Source organism: Dermacentor silvarum, chromosome 7 (assembly GCF_013339745.2).
Source record: "Dermacentor silvarum isolate Dsil-2018 chromosome 7, BIME_Dsil_1.4, whole genome shotgun sequence".
Lineage (NCBI taxonomy): Eukaryota > Metazoa > Arthropoda > Arachnida > Ixodida > Ixodidae > Dermacentor > Dermacentor silvarum.
The window spans coordinates 88,002,868-88,024,437 of NC_051160.1; the positions used below are offsets into that span (position 1 = coordinate 88,002,868).

Genomic DNA, 21,570 nt, shown 5'->3' on the forward strand with positions numbered 1-21,570 from the left:
AACGACAAGGTTCACAAATCTATGTGCCTGGCCACCCAGAGCATATTGCTCAACATAACTGTTCATTTATTATTATTTATTTATTTTCAAATATAAGGGCCTATTCAGGGCTACTACTGGTGTTGGATACAAGTACAAGCATAAAACAAGTAGTAGGGAATGAACAAGTGGTACCGTAAAGTATAAAAAAATGGCTAGAAGAATCCTTCTTAACAGAATGGTCGCTGAAGGTATATTTTGTTGATCATCTTTCTTTGATACTAGACCAGTCCCGGTAATGCCACTAATACCAGAATGACAGCCAACTCTGTTCTTGGTTTTATTTTTGTGCTCATCCATGCGCCTCTGTGAAGACGCCAAAAGTAGTGAACTATTCTGGGCACACTTGCAGCTTGGCCATGTGGTCTGCAAATAACAGAATGTAATTGTAGAACAAGTTTCAATAGGCTCTTTAGAATAGGGGCCCCCCAAAAAAGAGTATCCTTACCAATTCACGTCTCGCCACAGCGCGTGCGCCGAACTTAACCGGTATCTTTGGGATTGGGCTTTTGAACGCCCCTAACACAAAATTTCGAAAGTAGCGTGGGTGCCCCAAGCGCCCCAAACCTATTTTGCATCGGCTCATGGTCGCCGCGTATATCTATAGAAAATGCGCGAGCGCCTCGTCATTGAAGAAAATAAGGTTTCTGGTATACTCGTCATCCTGCAAAGTGTAACGGAGTGCATTATTTCTTGTTTTTTTTTTCTGGTATGGCGTTTTACTATGCTTCCTCTTGTACGTAATCGCGTGTCGGTAACGCATGCCGGGAGCCCTATTCTAAAGTACCTTCCCGGCGGGGCAGACTGCGAACGCAAATCAGTCACTTGTTAGTGCACCGTAAGCTGCAGACCACTATACTGAGCCTACCTAATGTATCAGCAAATGAAACCACAGTATGCAGAATATATTTGAGGTAGCAACCGTATATTTCGCCGATCCCGCTGAGAGGTGCACGGAATTCTCTGCGGAAAAAAATCTATAAAAAATCACGGCAGAATTCATCTGCCTATGACTGCCCATGGATTTGCGAATAGCATTCAAGCTATGCAGCGACACATAATATTTCTGAAGCCACGTTTCATTGACATCTGCAGCGGCGATTCTGTGACTTTCGTAGCTTAAGCTATATGCGACACGCTCCGCCATCGTCTGACTTAGCTATGACATTCGCTTGCCAAGGTCACCCATGATCACGCCGTCGCAGTGATGACGATGGAAGGATAAAGAAACGATGCAAAGATTTAGATGGAACGACAAAGCCAGTAGGACCACGACGGCACGAAGAGTATGAGATCGCAGTTATAAAGTCATCATGGTGGTACAACGACGACAGCGTGAAGACGATGACGTGGCGACAATGGGATGACGACAATGTCATGATGACGACAGTATGCCGGAAACAGATGAAACTGGAATGACGACGAAAGGATGTCGACAATGGGATAACATTACTGAAGTAATGAAGATGTTAAAACGACAGCGTGACGGCATCTTATGACGACGACTCTGTGACGACAATGGCGTGAAAGTAACGGCACGCGACAGTCGGATGTCGAAACTAGAATGAAGATGATGGAATGACCGCAAGGGCATCAGTACGATGCCGGCATGTGAGACTCGGATGCTGATGTTAGAATCACGACGATGGTACGGATGCTACGGCATCACGATGACAGTATGACCGCAGACACACAACGGCAATGTTGACGACAACGCAATCACGACGATAACGTGGCCGCATTGGTATGACCATCAATGTGCGACACCACTGGCGTGATGACGATGCCGATATAATGAGAGTGGGATGTCGAATTTAAAATGACTATGAAATGAGGACGATGACATGACAACGGCGGCATAATCACGATTAAATGACGGCAGCTTGCTAACGACAGAATGAAAGAGAATTGACGTCGACGAAGTTGTGTTCAGTCCACGGAAGATTGTAATGTTCACACTATCACAGCCGAGCACGCAACCTCCACAGCCTAGCACGTACATTATTGTTACACAGAAAAGCAAGCACAGCACCTCGGCTTGCGGAACCATACGCACAAACTGTGAAGCGCTGCTCCGGCGGCGCCGGCCACAATGCTCGGAGCGATATCTGGGTGTTCCCAAGAAACCCAGAGGCGCGCGCGAGGAAGACCACAACAGCAGCAGTGCCCGTAAAGTTGGAGGGACGCGCGAGGAACGCGGAGCGATTGAACGCGAGGCGTATCGGCTCCATGCATAGATTTTCGGCTGGAACCGCGGAAGTCTAGATGTGAACCCTACGAAACCTGTACGATGGCAGCCGGGAAGCCAGCAGGATCCTGCAGACACCGATCTTACCCAGGTATACCCAATTGTCGGCTATTTCGAGCAACTTTTTGCATCATCATGCAACGGCGGAGCTACACCTAACGGCTCCGGCTCCCCCGCCGCTGGCTGCGGAGACGCCCGGCAGCCAACCTCTCAACATGGCGCTGCTTGAATAACGCGGCTACGACCCCACAACTCTGCCGTGGTCGTCTATCCCAGCAAACCAACCAGAGAACGGCCCATCCACCATTTCGGTGGAGCAAGCCACCGTTTTTCAAGTCGTCTAGAGCCGGTGTCGCCGTCGGCAATTCAGCCACGGGAGACGCTCGCGCTCCGTCGTCGTCTTTAAAGCTCCACAGAAGGCTTCTTCAACAGTCTCCAAGTGGACACCAAAACCAACGGTCAGGATGAATCCTGACGACTACGTGAAAGGGCTCAAGGTGCACTACGGCCGCCCTCAAGACAACCTTTCAACAAGGTGAACTCGGCGCTGCCATTTTCCAACTCATCGGTAGGCAGCGCATGAACGCCATCACCATTTCTCCCAATTCGGAACAAAACATCGTCGTCTTTGGCACGTCGAACCCAGAAGTAGTTCAGAACCTGCTAGCAGACTTTCAACTTAACACCAGCAACGGACCGCTCCCGTACACGGACACTTCAAGCTCGCCGGTGACGCCACGGAGTGATTTCTGTGCATAACCTCGAAATCAGTGATTCACTAAAACATAGTGTGAAGTGGCATGGTGGTGAACTAGTTCATGTGCGCAAGCTGCGGAACTCCAACGTGGCTGTGCTGACTTTGGCGGGACGAAACATTCAGCGTTAGGTACACTACAACGTAGAACTGACACCCGTCACGGAGTACAAGAAGACAGTGCCAGCGTGCAACCGTTGCGGCACGCTGGGACACCGGGTGGACAACTTACCCAACCGGGTGAAAGAAAGATGCGGCCTCTGTGGCCAAAACGTGGGGGCTGGTACTGAGGGGATGGCCCCACAGGAATGCAATCCAATGTGCATAGTTTGTTGGGGCCCGCACCTTACCGGCTCCCGCGAATGCACTGGGAAATTCATCTGGCTTCAGCAGCCAGGGTCCAGGACATCGGCGCGCATTACAACACCGAGGCGCCAGCCGGCTGGCAAGACGCCAATCACGCCACCCAAGGTAGCCGATCCCGGCGTGACACGGGAGAGTCACGCCACCGCATGGCAGCAAATCAACCAGGAGAAGCCGTGCCGCGCGTGACGCCAACCCCCTGACAAGACAACACCAGCAACACCACTACACGGAAAAGCGGAGTTCCCAGCTTTCAGCACGCCACAAGGCGGCGCAGCCCGCAACCAATCCAATGTAGCCAGCTGCGTGAGGGTTGCCTCCTTACCTCCCCCTCAACCCTCCTCCCCCACCCGCAGCGCCGAGACGCTGGAACTCAGGCGCGAGCTCACCTTCTTGTGAGCTCAAAGCGAAAAAACAGCCAGCGAGCTTGTCTCGCTCAGAACCCAATCCACTACTCGGCCTTCCTCATGCGACGAGGAGGAGAACGTAACAGAGAGGGAGCTTCCTACTCCTATAAAGAGTCGTTTCGCGGCCCTGGAGACCCAGGTGGCCGCAATTGACGCACAATTGGCTGACCTCCCCAAATGTATCCACGAGACCATCGCGTGTCAGGTGGACAGTGTCATCACACAGGTGACACAAGCCCTAACTCACTTTATCCAAAAATGGATACAAGACAATCAGCGCATCCTTAAGAGCGTAGGGCCCATCAGGGACGATAACCGGCCCTCAAAATTTACCCGTCATTCCCTAGGAGTCTGACTTTTGGAAGACTCCTGCACGTCTGCGCCGGGCACCAGCGGACTGGGCGTGTTAACAACGTAACCACACACTCCGTCTCCGACCTTCGCCCCCAACCATAAGTCACGAGCCAGAGCAACGCAGCCGCTTACACTAAAACAGTGGAACTGCAGAGGTCTCAAGGACGGTAAGGAGCGGGCTCATCTCCGGTTCTACCTTGAGACCCTTGAGTTCCTCATCTCCATGGTTTCCCTTCGAGAACCAGGCGCCGGCGTCAAACTCACCAACTACCCTACATTTCAACACAACCAGCAGACATGTATACTTGTTCACAAGCAATATACTGCGCAGGAGGTCACACTCCGGACAACACCGCCTTCCCCATGCACGATGGTATCAGTGGTGCCTCTAAAGCAGTGTGACCCACCTGCACACATTCTAAACATTTACTGCCCCTAAAACTTAAGAACGTTACGTTCAGCGAAATTTTCACACAAGCTATGCATGTGGCAGGAAGGGACACCCTCCTGATGGTCGGCTACTTCAACGCCCCGAGCAGGCTCTGGCGGTAACCCCGGGAGGAAACGCGCGGGAGGATGCATGCGGAACTTCTTTCCACACTTGTACTCACCCTCCACACTGACCCCACCAACCCAACACGTGCAGGCAATTCGATTCAACGAGACACTTGCCCGGACCTCACATTAACACGCAACATATGCCATACCGACTGGTTGAATACATAGCACACTCTAGGTAGTGATAACTGTATAATCAACACAACCATCCCCTGAAACGCCCACTAACACAAACTCGAGTCGAGGACCTCGCAACCTATTGCGGACTCCAGTGCGCCCCAGCTAAATCTGAATTACACGGCCGCAGTCGTACACAGCACTAACACAGTTAACGGGCTCACTGTCAAAGCCTACAGCGCAGCACACGCGGTGGAGATTGCCACCGCTCTGGCTATCACTAATCCCGCGTCGAAACACATCATCACCGACTCGCGAGGGGCTTGTCGGAACTATGAGCTCGGGTGGGCTCCCCCGCTTGCCCGGCGAATACTGCAATCTCGCTGCCGATACGTATATCAAACTCCGCTTAAGCTGATTTTGGGCCCCCAGTCACCCGGGGCTCCAGGGAAACGAACAGGCCGATCAGATCGTCTATTCAGGTCTCCTTGTCCGATCAGGTGTCCCTGTCTTTGGAAGCCTACTCCCAATCAGTCTATCTGGCCCTTTCATTAAAAGACATCGCCGATTAATATAAGTAGCAGCACCGGCTATACCCAGCCCCTTGTAAGGGACTGGATTGCCCTGATGAGCACCTCCTCATCAAAATTTTCACCAACACTGTCCTGTGCCCGGCGGTGCTCAAGCATTTCAACCCATGCTTTGATGGCGCGTGCCAGTTTTGTGGGGAGGTCGCTGACACCTTCCACGTAGTCTGGGTGTGCCAATCAAACCCATGCATCCTCCCAACCCCGCCATGGGAGGACTGAGAGGCGGCCCTGCTCGGCTGTCAAGACCTCAAGACCCAAAAGGCCTTGATTCAACGGACGCGGGTGGCGTTGATTGCCAATGGGGCCCCGGAAAAAGGGCTCCACCTATTACTGTGAGGGGAGGAGGCCAATAGGGCCCTAACCCAATCACCTCTCTGCAACCATTTAATGGTTAATAAATGGTTTTCACCACCACCCGGAAAGTTGACAGAAGAGACAAGGAAAGCTTCGCTTTAAAATATGTTTTGGACAGTTTAAGACAACGCGGAAAAGTAAACCAAATGCGCAAAGGCACGCTCAAAAAACAAAGTCAAAACTGCTTCTTTTTCAGATACGACTGAACACAGTACTTCCGACTGTGCCAATGCACCGAAGGATATTTCAAAGTGTAAGTTACGCAGGGAACACATGAAATAGAGCCTCTTAAGCAGTTTCCAAAATCCCACTTGTTCAGTCTTCAGCTCCGCGTGCGTTAACCGAAAAACCAAACAAGCGTGAAGAAAATTGCGTCCAAAAGCGGAAACAAACAAGTGTTTGGCGGAAAGTGGGCCAGTTGTTCGAGGATGACAATTACAGAAAGTCATAAGCGTCTTATGGGACACTTGCAGCAACACTTCTTTTGTACGACGTTCCAGAGCGGCGACAGAGACCTTCGACTACTTGTGTCCAGCTTTCTGTGCGGACCTGCTGTACAACATATCAGCAGCCGACTGTCATATCGGCTTGGCACAGCTCTTCGCTCTGTGGAACCGGTGGGCAGCTGCTCTAGCGGCCAGGTGTTCAGATCCTTGCCCTGCGGACCTGGTGGCCATCTGTGAAAGCATTGTCCTGCAGCCTGCCTGCAGACCTTGTGGTCAGATGTGCTATCAGCCTGCTGGTGCTGCAGCCCGTTTGGTTGGCAATGCACTTGTCATTTGACAGCTACGGCCTCGACTTCTGCCGGTCTACTGTTCGTCTATTCTGCTGCCTCACCTCGGTCAGGCACGGGTGATGTGATATCGGGCATAGCAGAGGACAGCAACATTCTCCGGACTTAAAGCAGGGGCCTGATCACCTATACAGACGGTGCGTCTGCATAGGTGATCGCGATGACGAACCTCTGGGCGAGTTCGGTGGTCGCATGTGCTTGGGCATTGCTGATGGTTCTGTACTCAGTACTGCACTTCCGCGTGCTTGGTTTTTTATGTTTATTGTATTAACGTTTAGCAAAATACAGTTAGTGCTGTATGTATAAGGCCTTACGTGCTGTTTTGTTTAGCAAAGCAAATATTAGCTAGGTGTATGACAGACTTTCAGGACACAGAATATTTATTTTAGGCTACATCAAACTATTTTCTCTGTCCCAACTTATTGCCTAACAGCGCTCGTGTAGTGAACCTTATTTCATCGTTCTAGTATGTGTTAGCGCCTGGTGTTTGTGGAATACGAACTTCTAATAGCTAGTTCAAAGTTTGCCTACTATTACAAACACTCTGAAGGTGCTGCGGGGATCAGAATTTTCACCTAGAGTGAATACCTTCAACTGCAATAGCATAATGGTAACATGAACACTAGAGTAGGTTATTCAAGGTAATTAGGATGATTCACTAGTTATCAGACACGCGTTGTCGCAAAAAAAAGGAATGCACGCTATCTACTGCAAAAACACGATTTTAGAACGAATGCCTTTTTTTACTTTCCTCCATTTTTACAGCAGGTGGTCAGCGGCCGGACTTTAACCGCCCGTGCAATAACACACGTACTCGCACAACCGAGTTGTCAGGCCCATTCGTCACCGAACTCCATTGGCCTATTTAAAAGTCATGTGCTCTCACGTGAGTGCTTTGATGGCTTAATGCCTGGGTGCTGCAGTCCGTCGGGGCACTGTACTGCATTTATACGCTCGAGTACCTACACTTTACCTCCATTGATGCTACGCGATTTTTCCGTGGTGCTACAGTCGAGGCTTCGTCTTTCAGCACAGCTTGGGCTGACAGTTGCGGGGAGCGAACGTCACCGAATGTATCAAGGGCGGTCTAATTAGCTTTCTGAATAATTAAACTTCACTAATAACTTCTAATTAGCGAAGTTTGGTGGTTATTGTTAATCGTGAATTTGTAGCCCCGGAGAAGACGATGTCATATCAGTTTTTAAAACAAAGAAACAGTCGTTGTCTAAAGCCCTGCAGCGCGAGAAAACCTGACGTTTTTTTTTTTTTCCGCTCAAGCACGAAACTCGGCACTTGAGGAGCGCCGGAAGTCTTGAGCAAACGCAACGTCCACTGGTGACGTGTTGCAATGACTGTGGCGGCCAATTCGTTATGTACGTGCTATTTTCCCTAGCTAGGAAGCTTCGACGGTCAGCATAGGGAACAGCCAGCGTTATGTTTTGCTTACTCACTCGGCGGAAAGGAGAGGTTAGTCATCGCCAACTACGCAGCTGTCGATTTTAAGATGCTGTTGGGCTCTCGCCTGGCGCTCTGCCAGTGCAGTTGCCTACGGAAGCAGTCCTTCAATTTCCATTCACGTTACGCTAGCTTCATTGAAAGGATAAAGCCACGCTTTTGTGACAATGCAGAGTTTTTTTAGCAGTGCCGGTATCGTGACATGCAACTCTCAGGAGTTACTGTTACGTGGTATGGGCTTGACAGCTAAAATAAACGAGAGATCCGTAGTGGACAACTTCTTGGCATTGTAGCGCGACGTTGTTTCGTACCAGCTGCCATGCCAATTGTTGTAACTGCTGGCTTACGGGTATGACATCTTCACTTCCTACTATGGTTATTAGTTTTGAGTAATGTAACAAACATCAATGAACAAAAATGGTTTATTTGAATCTCTCATTTGGTTGTAGGCCTATTCGGGCACTCCACGAGAGTAATATTTCGGACGACAACACAAAATATTTACAGGATGTGCTCAGATTGCTTTCCGTCCATTGCGATGCACATATCAAGGCGCTCTTTGAAAGAGCGCTACGTGTAGTGCGCACTCCCGGCAACAATTGCATTCTCGTCTCTGTTCCTGCCGTCGCTATTCGTAACCGCGTTTCTCCTCGGGAGATGCTTTCATGGAAATGTTGTCGAGGGAGTTTTTCACACGTTTCTTCATATCCTCGAGGTTGGCTGGTTGCGTCTTGAAAACCTCATTTTTAACATATAGCCAGAGAAAGAAGCCCAAGGGTGACAAATTCGGCGACCTGGGCGGCCAGGGTGTGTTTCCACCACGCCCAGTGCACTGGTTGGGAAAGGACTCGTCAATAAATTTGCGAGCCGGTGAAGAAAAATGCGGCGGAGCACCGTCGTGCTGGAACCACATTTTTTCCAGCGCAGCCACTGGTAACTCTAGGCAAACTCGGAGGCGACGCTTTTTAAAATGCACTCTATGTACTTCTTTCCAGTAATATTTCCGTCGATGAAGTAAGGACCAACAATACGGCCGTTATAAATGCCACACCATACGTTCGCTGACCATCTTACCTGGTGCTTATGCTCACGAAGCCAGTGGGGATTCTGATCGCACCAATAATGTGCGTTGTGGAAATTGACATTCGATTCCTACAAAGTTGGGCCTCGTGGGTCCAAAGCACTCTGTTGAGTAATTCGGGATCTTTGTCGCATTGAATAAGGCACTAGTCGCAAGAATCGAGCCGTTTTTCAAAGTCTCTTTGTCTCAGCTCTTGGTGAAGACACGCATGATATGGGTGGTAGCTGTGTCTTGAAAGTGACTTTCAAACTGAAGCTTGGCTTGCTCCATATGCGCTGGCAATTTCCCTGACGTTTGCTTCCGTGGGGCGAGCTCAAACACGACAGCCAGGATGCTGAGCAGCATACAGCATTGATGCCAGCTCCGCGTACTTTTGCGCGCTCACACAAGCCAGCACAATGTCCACTTTGTCGGCAACGGAGTACTGGAATTGCGTTGTCGCGGCGATTTGCACAATATTAATGCTACGGCGTGGAAACCTTGATCCTCAAATGGACGAGGTTACATCAGTGGTAATGCAATGTGCATGTCGCACCCCGAAAACATGCACTTTAAAGGGAAACGTCAACGCGTTTGTTAAACTGGTCCTACAAGTCACAAGAACAGCATATAGCCACTGAGGCGAAAGTCCTCCTTGCTCCGCAAACTAACCTTTCCTTTGTCTCATGCGCTTCCTAACACGCAGCGATTATAAATGAACAGCAGATGAACCTAACGAATAATTGAACGGATAGTGAGGCCTCTCTAGTAGCTCCTCAGATAGCCACGTCAGAAGTAGTCGAGACAAAGAAGAAATAGCAAACCTGCTGGCAACGCCTACCAGGACTCCCAAAACGGGTGACCGTGTAGTAGGCGATGGCTAGCCTCTTTCTTTCGCCTACCAACGAAAGAAAAGATAACGCCAGCCGTGGTCAAAGCTGGGCGTTGAGGCTCCCTAGCCTGGGGAATCACCACAGACATTTCGAATTATGCGCCGCAGTCAGCGCAACACGTCATCAGCGGACGTAGCATTTGCACTAATTTTCGGCGCACTATGTTCGCCGCGTTTCGGTTTCATGCGGGGGAAAATACCTGATTTTCGCGGGCTGCAGGGCTTTGCAGAGTGACTTTTTCTTTGCTTTTAAAACTGATATGGCATCGTCGTCTCCGTGAATACAAACTCGCCATTGGCAATTACCGCCAAACGTCGCTAATTAAAAAGTTCCTTAGACAATTTTAGCTAATAACTATGTTATTCGCATGTTTTTCATAATTTCTGACGTCTGCCGAACCTGAAAGCTTGCTCCTTAAGAGAATTCCTATTTTACTCGAAAAACCTACCTTTAGTATTTTTTTAAGTGTTCGCTGAAACACCCTGTATATAGTGCAATAAAAGACCCAGACGAAAAATAAATATTTTTCGCCTATATTGTTTCGTGGCTAAAGACAACTTAAAACACAAAATTTCTGTCCAATTCCGTTCCTATATACCATCCAGCGGGTGTGGACTACCTAAGGAAATATTTTTTATGTTAAGCCTAAATTCGAGCCTCCGGAGTATACACTGGGTGCGAAAAATTGCCCGCAACATAGGGTAAGCTTACCTTATTGTAAGACGCAGCCATTCGCTATCACAAATTATGTTCATCGTTCAGATCACCCTTTCTCATGACGCTGAACAAGCAATCTCTCACTCATTCACGCATATCAATGACAATTATTGCACATAATTCACAAGTAAAAAAATAAGAAACTTCAGTACACTTAGTAGGATATACTCACACGTGGACCCTGGTTGTCCCGACTGTACTGAAACCTTTTGCTCTATGGCTCACATGCTCTGGCGATGTCCCGCGTTACCTAACGACCTACTCTCCAGCGAAGCCGAATGGGAGGAGGCCATCAGAAGCACGGTACTCCGAAAGCAAGTCCAGGCTATCCAGAGGGCCCAGGAAAGGGCGGAGCGTCACGGCGTTCTGTCCTCTACGTGGGCGCGGCCAGCGGTTACAACGGCCTCCCGTTAGGGGGTCCTGAGAGTAGCTCCTCAGGATCAAATAAAGTTCGTTGCCTGCCTGTCTGTCTGTCAGTACCCAAAGATGCTATTCAAAAATTATGTTTAGTGTCAGCAACTTATCGAGGTGTTTGATGTTTACTGCATAATGTTGTTTATCCTACTCCTCTCAGACATCGAAATAGACACCACGATAGCGTGAAATTTTACAGATAGCAATAATCAGATAGAATCAGATACACCATGTGCGGCCAAATCGTATTCCTTAGTATGAAAGGTATGTTCATATCATTGTGTGCTTCAAACAATGAATGTACTTACGCTGGCACCTCTCTTTGCATTGTTCACATGTAGGGAAAACATTGAGGCGAGCAGCGCAAGACCCGTATTGAAAACGCTGACAAGTAGATGTATGGGTGTTGTAGAACCACATCCAATAATAGTCATTCCCAACTGGACAAATAGTGTTCCACGGCGGCCGTACGCACAAGTCCTTTTCAGGATTGTATTCTAAAACGAAATGGTATGAATAGGCGTAATAAAAAATATAGATCTTGTAAATGTAAGTCGTTTTGAAATAAGTACAGTAGTACAGGTACCTTCCTACACTGTCACAGGATCCTGCCACGCGCTAAAAGAACTGCACTCTACTATTTATTTATCGCCATTTTAATGTATTCTACGGCGACACACCCAATTTTCAGAGTTCTGAGCTGTTATCTGTTCGGTATTGTTAGAATATCGACAAACAGCTGACAGCTTCGCTCTACCAAGTATCCTAAATAGCGGCGTCGTGACACCTCACTCCTAATCCACTGGTGTGCGCATGCAGGCCCGGTGGGACACACGTTCGAGAGGAACGCAGAGCAGGCGCAGGTATGCATGGTGAATTCTATGCGAACATTCTCGGTGTTTCCTGATCATTGATTTTGTTGCTGCCTTGCCCAAACACTCACACACAGGGCAGCAGTCATATCATAAATTGGTGAACTTGTAGGCCCATGAGCAATACCCTTCATGTTGCGCCAATTTCGGGCTCTGTTCTTCACGGAATTCCGCAATAAACGAAGAAGCGCCACATAATTTCCACATTGCAAGGAATTTAAGCCTTCAAGCGCATAACTCTTTTCTGTTGTGCAGCTTTCAAAAACATCTTTTAACACGAAAGTGTTTTATGCCGGGGTCCACCAAGACTTCACTGACGTATTTCCGTCACGGAAATACGTCATAGAACATAATACAAAGAAAGAAACCAGAAGAAAAAGTTCCACAAACATGCAAAATTTGGAAATCGAACCCACGACCTCTCGGTCCGCGACGATAGATCGCCGAGCGTTTAACCCATTGCGCCACAAACGCATTTGCAGAGAGCTACACAGACGCGCTTTATATATCTAACACTCCTCCGTGTACCCGCGCTCTTGCTCGGGGCGGTGCCGCCGCCTACGAGCAGAAAAGAGAAGTACTGCATTAGACAGTTTTAGCAGAGCGTTCACGCCCCGCTCCGCTCAGACCGTCGTGTCCTAACGATTCGCGCAGAGCCGCTCAGCGGAACGCAAGCGGGAACGCTAATGCGCGTGCGCACAACGCTTATATCGGCAGCGGAACGAAGAACGCTGCCCACGGTCCGCTACGAAGCTATTTGAGCGGAGCGTTAGGCTGCGTCTACTGGTTGATTTGTCGTTTTACAGCCACGCTGAGCGCGCGTGGCTGGCGTCTCTGGCAGACGCGCTTGTCAAACAAGCCAAATCAACGCAGTTCCTGCAGCCAACGGTGTGCGTGAAATGTTAGCGGAGCGGAGCGTAAGCAACGCTCTGCTAAAACTGTCTATTATGACACTAACGCGCACCGACAGTGAACGCTTCGGTGGTCTCAGCACTACGACGCCTCGATGCCAGCATTCGAAGGGACGCTGGCATCAAGAAGCACTACCAACACCACCTAGGTGGCGTTCACCGTACTCAGCACAGCGGAGCGTGGCCTCCGCAATTAGCTCTGAAAATGTTTCTGAAGTTGATCGCGGAGGCTGCAATTACGACGCGCTGTACGCGCTGATTTGACTCGGTGACGATTCAGTTACGTGCTTTGTCTTGCGCGTTGTATTAGTGTGTCAGTTACGTGCTTCGTCTTTCGCGTTGTGCTAGCGTGTGCAGCGTAGTGCAGCTTCCATATGCACGACGGTTGCTCATGGTCATCGACGTTGGTAGTCGTGATGGAGGAGACGTGCCACCAGGCGTCAGCGTGGGTGCATCAACGCCTAAGGGCGCTTTAGCCACGATGTCAAAAACATCTTTTTCTGGGGTTTGCGCATCTGCTTAGTTAGCTGCTGGCCTGGTAAGAAGCTGGTGTAGAAGAGGGTCTTGAAGATATCCTTGGATTGCAATTGTAGACACCAGAAGATGAATAGTTTAGTGCCATTCGAATACAAGCTTCATGGGAGCTTCATAAATAGCATCATTTAGCTCGTTTAGCCGTTCTCGTGGTAAGAGATGGGACTTTCTATGCCGATGGAAAGGCGCCGAAGCAAAGCACACTTGCCGGCACGCGAGAGATTTGAGATGTCACAACGTTTAGTGGTTGTCACTAGCAACGCTCTGTCTCATTTCATCACCGCTTAACTGACGGATGCAAGACAAATTTGTCGTCAAAGTCTGCGTCAAAGCCCGCGCAGCACACTTTGGTGACAAATGGTGCGTTGTTTTGTCTCGCCGGATCACCACAACTTTACCTATACTGACTTTCACAGCGCGTAGGGTCTGCAGGATAATCAGCGAACGATTGGAAAAAGAAAGCTGTTCTTTTGTTCTGAGAAAAAGTGACTTTTCTCAGAAAACATTTTTTGCCTCATGCCGGGCACTTGGCAGGAGATATATAGGTGGTTGGTCGATCGGTTGGTAGGTCTTTTCTGTCTCACCACACTTAGGGATTCCGTAATAGAAAATGCATGAACGACAAGGGAATCGAACATCTGCCTTTGACTAAGGCAGCCCCATGGTCTTAACTAATCCGCGAACGCTTTTTAATAGCGTGTACAACACAATAATCATAAAATAAGCAAGCGTTCACACTTACTGCATGCCAAATGTACTATTTTATTTTTATTCGCTTGATTATTTACTTCGCTTGAATATTTATATTCGCTTGATTCTCGCTTCATTATTTAAAAGCAGTCCGACAGAAAAAGCTATACCGAGATTTGATTGACGCATCTACAGAGATCTGCACCGCGACTTTCCAGGTCAAGATAATTTCAAAGTGCTTAAAAGGCTGCATGTGTAAGCTAGTATCAAATCATTTGTTTTAAGATTCACAGTAACACTTTGCCGGTTAAAAGTGTTTGAGTGAAAGAGGCATTTCTGTACTATGGACAATTCGCTGTTTACTGCGGAAATAAATATGCAGACAATGTGGAAGACTGCTGGGATGCCACCTTTGATTGTAATATTCACCAAAGAAAGATCAAAAACAAGCTACCAGTTGGTAGAAAGCGGGTACCCCATGGTACCCGCTTTCTACCAAATGACAACGAAGGAGGTTTGCAATATAATATGAGAATGCTTCTAAGCCTGCGCAGCCTGTGCAAAACAAGAATGGGTGCTCGAAACGCAGATTCATATAAAGGGTCGACGAAGAAAAATTAGATTTACAATGCGCAATAGATGGGAGAAGTCACCAAGATTAAGGCCCGACTCGGTGGCCTTGGTGGAATACTCGGTAAACTTCAAGCAATTTAATCTAATCCACAATCTTACAGATACTCATCTCGGGCCAAAATCCCATAGCTATTTGCGATGTTTGGCTCGAGCGGTGGCGCGTGCGTCAAGAGCGAGTTTCTCGTGCTATTTGCTAGTGACAGCTCACGCACTGAGACGCGGTGTAAGACTGCACAGTCTCCGGGATAGGTCCACAATACCCAGCACTTTCCTCATACCAGCTAGTGATACGGGGAAACAGTGAGACGCTGTACCACCTTAATGATCGCAGGTCGAACAGGTTGTACCATTTCATTGATGCAGTGCAAATGCCATCGTTGTTTTACCGCACGCCATATGACATACCCTTAAGTAAATACGATTTTATGACAGGAAGTTCCATGTTTGTCTCGGTTTCTATCCCAAGACAGGGACGAATGTTTCTCGAGCTGTGAAGCTTTCTTTCTGCAAAAGTCGTGACTTTTTTCGATCATAGCTTCATGTTGCAACCGAGTGAACGACAGTTTTCCCTTTGATAGTGGCCTTTACACGTTCATTCTGACAATGCAGTGCAGCTCATAAATCGCAAAAGTTCTGAAATATCTGTCTTACTGAAGGCGATCAAAGGCATGGTCAAGTCAAGGGAAAAAATGTACATAAATACCGGTAAGATTATCCACGCCCTGATACCTAGTTCTAACCTTGATGTGACCGTCCGTCTTCACCATATCATCACTCAACCACGGTTTCTCTGAATAGCTTATATAGTGCTTATATACCTTAGGTACCATGTTGTTAGCTAATTTTTTCAACTCCTGAAGGCTAGAAAACATTGGAGACTTCTGACTGACAGGAAGAGGGGGGGGGGGGGGCGTCCATTATTTTTACAGATCTAAAGCGGATTGTAGCACAGCTCCGGTATTTGAAAGGCTTTTAGGAGTGGTGGTTCGCCAGATGCTTCAGGAAAGTAGTTTTATTTGTTATGGTGCGCTTTGTATGACTTTGATGCTGCATCACATAATTAATATGTGCAAAGCTGCAGAATGCGAGTACGCCTTGATTTTAGGACAATTATGGCCACTAGGAACCGTGGATACCTGAGCAGTCGGTCCACTATGCTTATTTATAAAGCATACTGTGTATGGATGTTTGTTTAATTTAAACACCAAGATTTAAGCCCCGTCACGACGCAGAAAATGTTGCTGCAAGTTACATGTCCTCCATCCAGCTTTGAACTTCATCTGTGGAAACCCCCGGTTATAGGGCCCAAGGTAAACTCATAAGAACCAAAGCCGGCCTACATTTGTCACTCCTGGGACAACAAGGGTAACAAAAATACCACGATCTGATCATAGCCCTAAAGGTCGACCCGAGTCGGCCATGTCTACGTTCGCACCGCCCTCTCCTTGGCGGCGTTCCAACCGCTTGCATGCCTAGTTTCCTGCCGCCCTCCTGGGGCGGCTACACCGTCGCGTGTGTATATGAGATAAGGTGCCCTTCTCCAATTTGAATTTTACTTCTCCCGATGTAATGGGGAGGCCGCGTGTAGTGCGCACTCCCGGCGACGATTGCATTCTCGTCTCTCTTCCTGCCGTCGTTCTTCGTAACCGCGTCTCTCCTCGGGAGTCCGGACTATACGCGGCCTCCCCACTTTGTGTCACATCTGCGTCGCATGCTAAACTGCTTCGCTGGTCATCCACCTTCACAGAGTAAAATGGTTCATGGTTTCCATTCCTCCACAAGTATCCAACATCACCTTCAGTCTTGTGACATTGCTTCGTCTACGTAATGCAGGTAGCATCCAGTTGAACTGAAGTCTGAACTTCAGCACAGATTGTGAAGGATGCAGAGCATAAACTTGTATGAAACATTCTGAAATGACTTAGCGCTACTTCATTTGTTATATTTTGTAGGAACGGCCTTTTTGTTAGGTATACTGCCGTCTGGGTTATGGCTGAGTCACCGTCTGTAATGCCGTCTGTGTAGGAATAGAGGTGTGCGTAGCAAAAGGATAATTTTACACACATATGAATGCACGATAGGTATATATATATATATATATATATATATATATATATATATATATATATATATAAATGGCGGAACGCACAATGATTGTGCGGTGTAATAGTGGGGAAAGAGGTAGACGAAGAATAAAGGCAGTGTTCGGGCAACCATGTTTGTTTCCGTCCGCAACCTCATGCTCGCGTCACACACACACACACACACACACACACACACACACACACATATATATATATATATATATATATATATATATATATTCGCGTGAATGCATGTGCGTAAAATGACCTTAAATATGACATTGGTTGAACTCTCACAGTTCGAAATTATATAAAGATAGGCGTAAATTCGCTCTCGCGTCAGCTTTAATGCAGAATTTCGGCCTTTGCTTCATATGTCAGCATTATTAGGGATTAGAAAGAAGTTATGAATGCATTCCACATATCAAACAACACGACCCACAAGTAAGAATAGCGGACCGAATTGAATACACAAATTGTCGCTTTTTCTAGGAAGATAGGGAGCCAATGGGTCTTGACATAATTGTAGAGCGACTTCAAAATGCAGGTTTGCGCTTGTAAATAAATAAATAGCACTTACTTGCGCATCGAATCATGCAGAGTTGCAATGACGCGAAATTGTTTCCATTTCCTCTACACCCGCTATAGATAAAACGTTTGCAGGCACCAGCTCTGAGGCTGTAGTAAAATCGTGTAATATTCATTTTGCAGGTGCCATAATCTGCTGGCAAGTAGCATGCCTCTGGTTTTCTGAATATTTGACCTTAAAAAGACAGCAAGTTATGTCCATCAGCATCTGCAACCAAGTGGGCAGCAATAAATTCTGCACTCGAAAAAAAAATGTTATTTTTCGGAGATTAAACAGTATGCCTAAACGAAGTGCAGGATATAAGTTTACAAGCAACTAATGAGTAAATGAGAAACACAACCGTTGGTAGCAATCGTACATTATGTTTCGCGATCCCCCGCCTGTACAATATTACGCAAAATCAGTCAGAGATTGCGCCTTATACTTGTAAATCACGCCTAGAAAGCGGAAAAGGCTAGTTACGAGTGTATTCAACACAGTGCTGAACAAGCAACACTGAGCCTGCCAGAATAGGGGCAGAAATTAGGCTTTCGACAGCGGTCCCAGAAACACCGTCTTCGACCTCAACTGCTGCGCGAACGTTCAGAGAGTGAAGCTATGCCTCCATGGTTAGCTGATAGGCTTCATTGAATAAAAGCGGCTGAAACTACTATAGACATAATAAATAATTATATGGGTTCAGATATAAAATGCCAACTTCCAAAGTGTAAACTTTGGCCGCTAACTAAGACTAAACACGCTAACTCAGTGCTAACGATGGTTCGTCGTTTAGCATCACCGGTGACGACAAGACTAAGGGCATTGAGTGCTTTTGCTGTGAAAGGTATGTGGAGGTGTTGACGCACTGCTGACAAAGAAGACGGCCTGCACGCTGCGAGCCATGAATCATTTTGTTTTTATAGGCGCACCTGCAACGTTGTTTCCTTTACATGTTTTACCTGGAACACAACAGGTTGTTCCTTGCGTAAATATCAGGCCTACCGCACACCCGCACTTCTCAACGTTTACGCCGTCCACATGTCTTATTTGTACATGCAAAATCCCAACCTCTAGAAATCTAGAGCCCCGATAAGTCAACTGACTGTTCTTATCTGAACCCACCCAACTAAGAAATATGCTGTGGCAGACAGTCAAAAGTAATCTCAAGTTGTTGAGGTATATTTGTAGTAGGGTACTTATCACTACTGTTCTCGTGCAATGGATAGAAATATTATGTCATCAGTTCATCATTTTAGTCAAATATCGCTTATCAATATTGCGCGCTAATTATGCCTTCGTGAAATGCTGGAATCACTGCCTTACGATGCGCCCCGTCCTTGTTCCCGTCCTTGTCATTAAGTAGAAAGCAGAAGAAACTATGAACAGCCAACAACTAGCCCATGAACTAGTTGTTGGCTGTTCATAGTTTCTTCTAGCATTTTGTACTTAATCCGTCGTTCTTTTGACAAGACTAACGTAAGCATTTTTCGCATAATGAAACAACTATTCTCGGCCATGCGAACATACGCTGGTCATTAAATACTAGTGCCAAACAACAGCACTGGCAGGGAAATTCGCTGTGGGAAATCGTTCTTTGCTACCAAGAACTTCCTGACACATATTTTGCGACATGTAGCTGGCTTCAAGTAGCACGACTCCAGGCCATAAAACGGTCAAGGTGCCTTCGATAGTTCATTGTGCAAAAGCTTGTTAGAATTAGTTGGTGTTTGCTAAGGAGTACCTTCGGCGGTAAGGGAGGTATTTAATACAGATTCCAATATTGTGAACTGTACCTGGAAGAAAGATATAAAATAGCTTTCCCATGACGTTTATTCAACTGCGGCAAGTATCGCATTAAGCGCAGAAATTTTTTTTGAAAGTAAACGCACCCATCCTTGACCTGCCCTTCTGTAATGCCATCAGTAGATAGTCTATATAGATTTGTAATTGCTTCGGGTAAGTTATAGACCTCTGACCAAACTTTTACGCTGCAATCGCGATCGATGGTCAAAACCTGCGTTAAGTTCTCTATAAGCACTAGAAAAGGATGTCACTGGATGCACTTGCTGGCCACATGTCGCCGTAAACACATGTATAGGATTGTCCTCTTTGAGCGAACAATCCGTATGTAATGACTCTAAATGGTGTCTTTAAGGCATTAAAGTGAAGTGAAGGCAAGGTATAAATATCAAGCATACCTTGTATTCTCTGCAGTTCAAACAAAGCAGAGATCACAGCAGCTACGTGGCCGATCCTCATTCTCGATCCTGACGCGTGTATATTGTGAAACGTTTTGCCCTTGGCACTGAAAAGCATACTACTGATGATAATGCACATGTTTCTATGAAATATTCTATTCTGTTAAATAGATCTCCTTAGTGTTAACGTTTTCCTCTTTTTCTCAGAAATATTTAAAATGGTGTCATATACTCGAACCTACCGGTATTGTGTAGAACATCGTATATTTCACCATAAGCTGGGTATTTGTGGTAGCCTGCTTACTCTCAGCTGAAATCGAATGCATTATTGCGCGTTAGATGGTTTTATTGTGCAGATACACTATTGTGAATCGCTAAAACTTCTCAAGTGTACACGATTGTTTCAAGCAGGTGTTCTAGACGCTATTCTTGCTTGCGAAAAAACAGCAGGAGCATGTCTTAACAAAAATGGCTGCTATTACGAATGACGCAGGGTTCATTGTTCACCAAAGTAAAAAAATTAAAAGAGCCCAATTTGACGTTTTCCACCGTACAGTGAAAAATAAAAAAAAATGTTCGCGAGGTAGATGTTTTTATGAACAAAAAAACTCCTTCATTTTTTTTTCTTCGTGGTAATTTTCTGTACTTGCAGTGAAACGAATGTCTCTTGCTTGAAGCACTGTTTTTGACCACATTCCATAATTCTTTAAGCAGCGCTGCCTTTTGCACTCGTTGCAGAGATGATCAATCAGAAGTCATTCTTTACGCCAAATATTGACAGCTGTAATGAAGGATCCGGAAGACGTAATTACGTTACTTCACGTTCCCAGCAGCACGGTCTGTGTTGCATACTTGTCGATTGAACGCATGGTCGACTTTTTTCTTCATTTCCGAGCGTCTTACCCCTGTAATAAAAAATCTGACACCCCTCAGTCAGTATAGTCCAACTCGACTGAATGTAGTTGATGCTGACTGCCAACGACGACAATGATTATTATTATTCGCATCTCCTTTAAAACTGGGCGTTGACAAGCCTGCTTGTACTAATGAGGTATGGCTGCCCATGTTTATCGCTCAAGTATTTTACCTTCATCTCTGTAGTTTTCTCTCGTCGCCAAAAATGCAAGAACGATGATGGCAACATTCTCCTTTTTAATTAAAAGAAGTCACGGCGCTTAGTTGACACTCGATGGTAGTTCATGAGATGTGCGGCGTCTTCTGCGGCGTGTGTGTGTTTGTGTGTGTGTGTGGGGGGGGGGGGGGCATTGTTCCCAATTCGGTGGAGTGAAGGAAGATCTTTGAATTGATTCGTTTAACTTACGGAGGTTAGTATTTCGGCATCTGAATCGCCCCTTGAACAAGCGCCGTACTCTCTTTATATCGCTGTGTTTCTTCGAAATGGTTCCCTTCCTAGCCATTATCAGTGTGGAGCTCACGCTTTTTAAGCGTCTGTTAACATATTTGGTTATTTATTTGTCAATGACTGGAACATCATCAGTCACACGAGAAAATATTCCCATCTTGTGCGGAGTCCGGCACAGCTTGCGTAAGCATGTATTGAAGAACGCAGGATTAAGAAACAAGTAGGGAGGACGGCCAACAAGTGTGCAGATTTGTTACAACTACACTAAAAGAACAATATATTGTCTAGTATTGTGTCCATGGAAAAGCTTCTTATAAACATTTGGAGCCATATTTCTCAGAGAACGCCGAAAAATCAAATTTTTTGTGTAAATACAATAGTACAAATACATTTATTCGTGTAAATTCACTAGTACACATTAATTTATTAGGGCTGAAGTTAGGAAGTCCCATTAAATTTCCGAGTTCTCAAACTTTAGAAAGTCATGCAGAGCCCCGGCTGGTTGGTCTCCACAACGCTGATGTCACTGTGAGCTCACAGTCGCACACTCCGAAAGTTGCCCTGCCCATGTGCTCGTAGATAGAATTTGGTAGTTGGTACT

At 46.8% G+C, this 21,570-nt stretch overlaps 1 long non-coding RNA gene across 2 annotated transcripts; it reads right to left on the reverse strand.

The window, feature by feature from the left end:
- Positions 1-306: 306 nt before the first annotated feature.
- On the reverse strand, positions 307-19,850 carry LOC125946852 (uncharacterized). 2 transcript variants are annotated; one of them, XR_007467926.1, is made up of 4 exons: positions 19,607-19,850; positions 17,421-17,603; positions 11,425-11,613; positions 307-405 (listed from the first exon to the last, which is right to left on the reverse strand). It is a non-coding gene; the product is annotated as an uncharacterized LOC125946852 (long non-coding RNA). The 2 variants fall into 2 exon arrangements; XR_007467927.1 differs by lacking the exon at positions 11,425-11,613 and having other exon boundaries at positions 312-405.
- Positions 19,851-21,570: the final 1,720 nt, after the last annotated feature.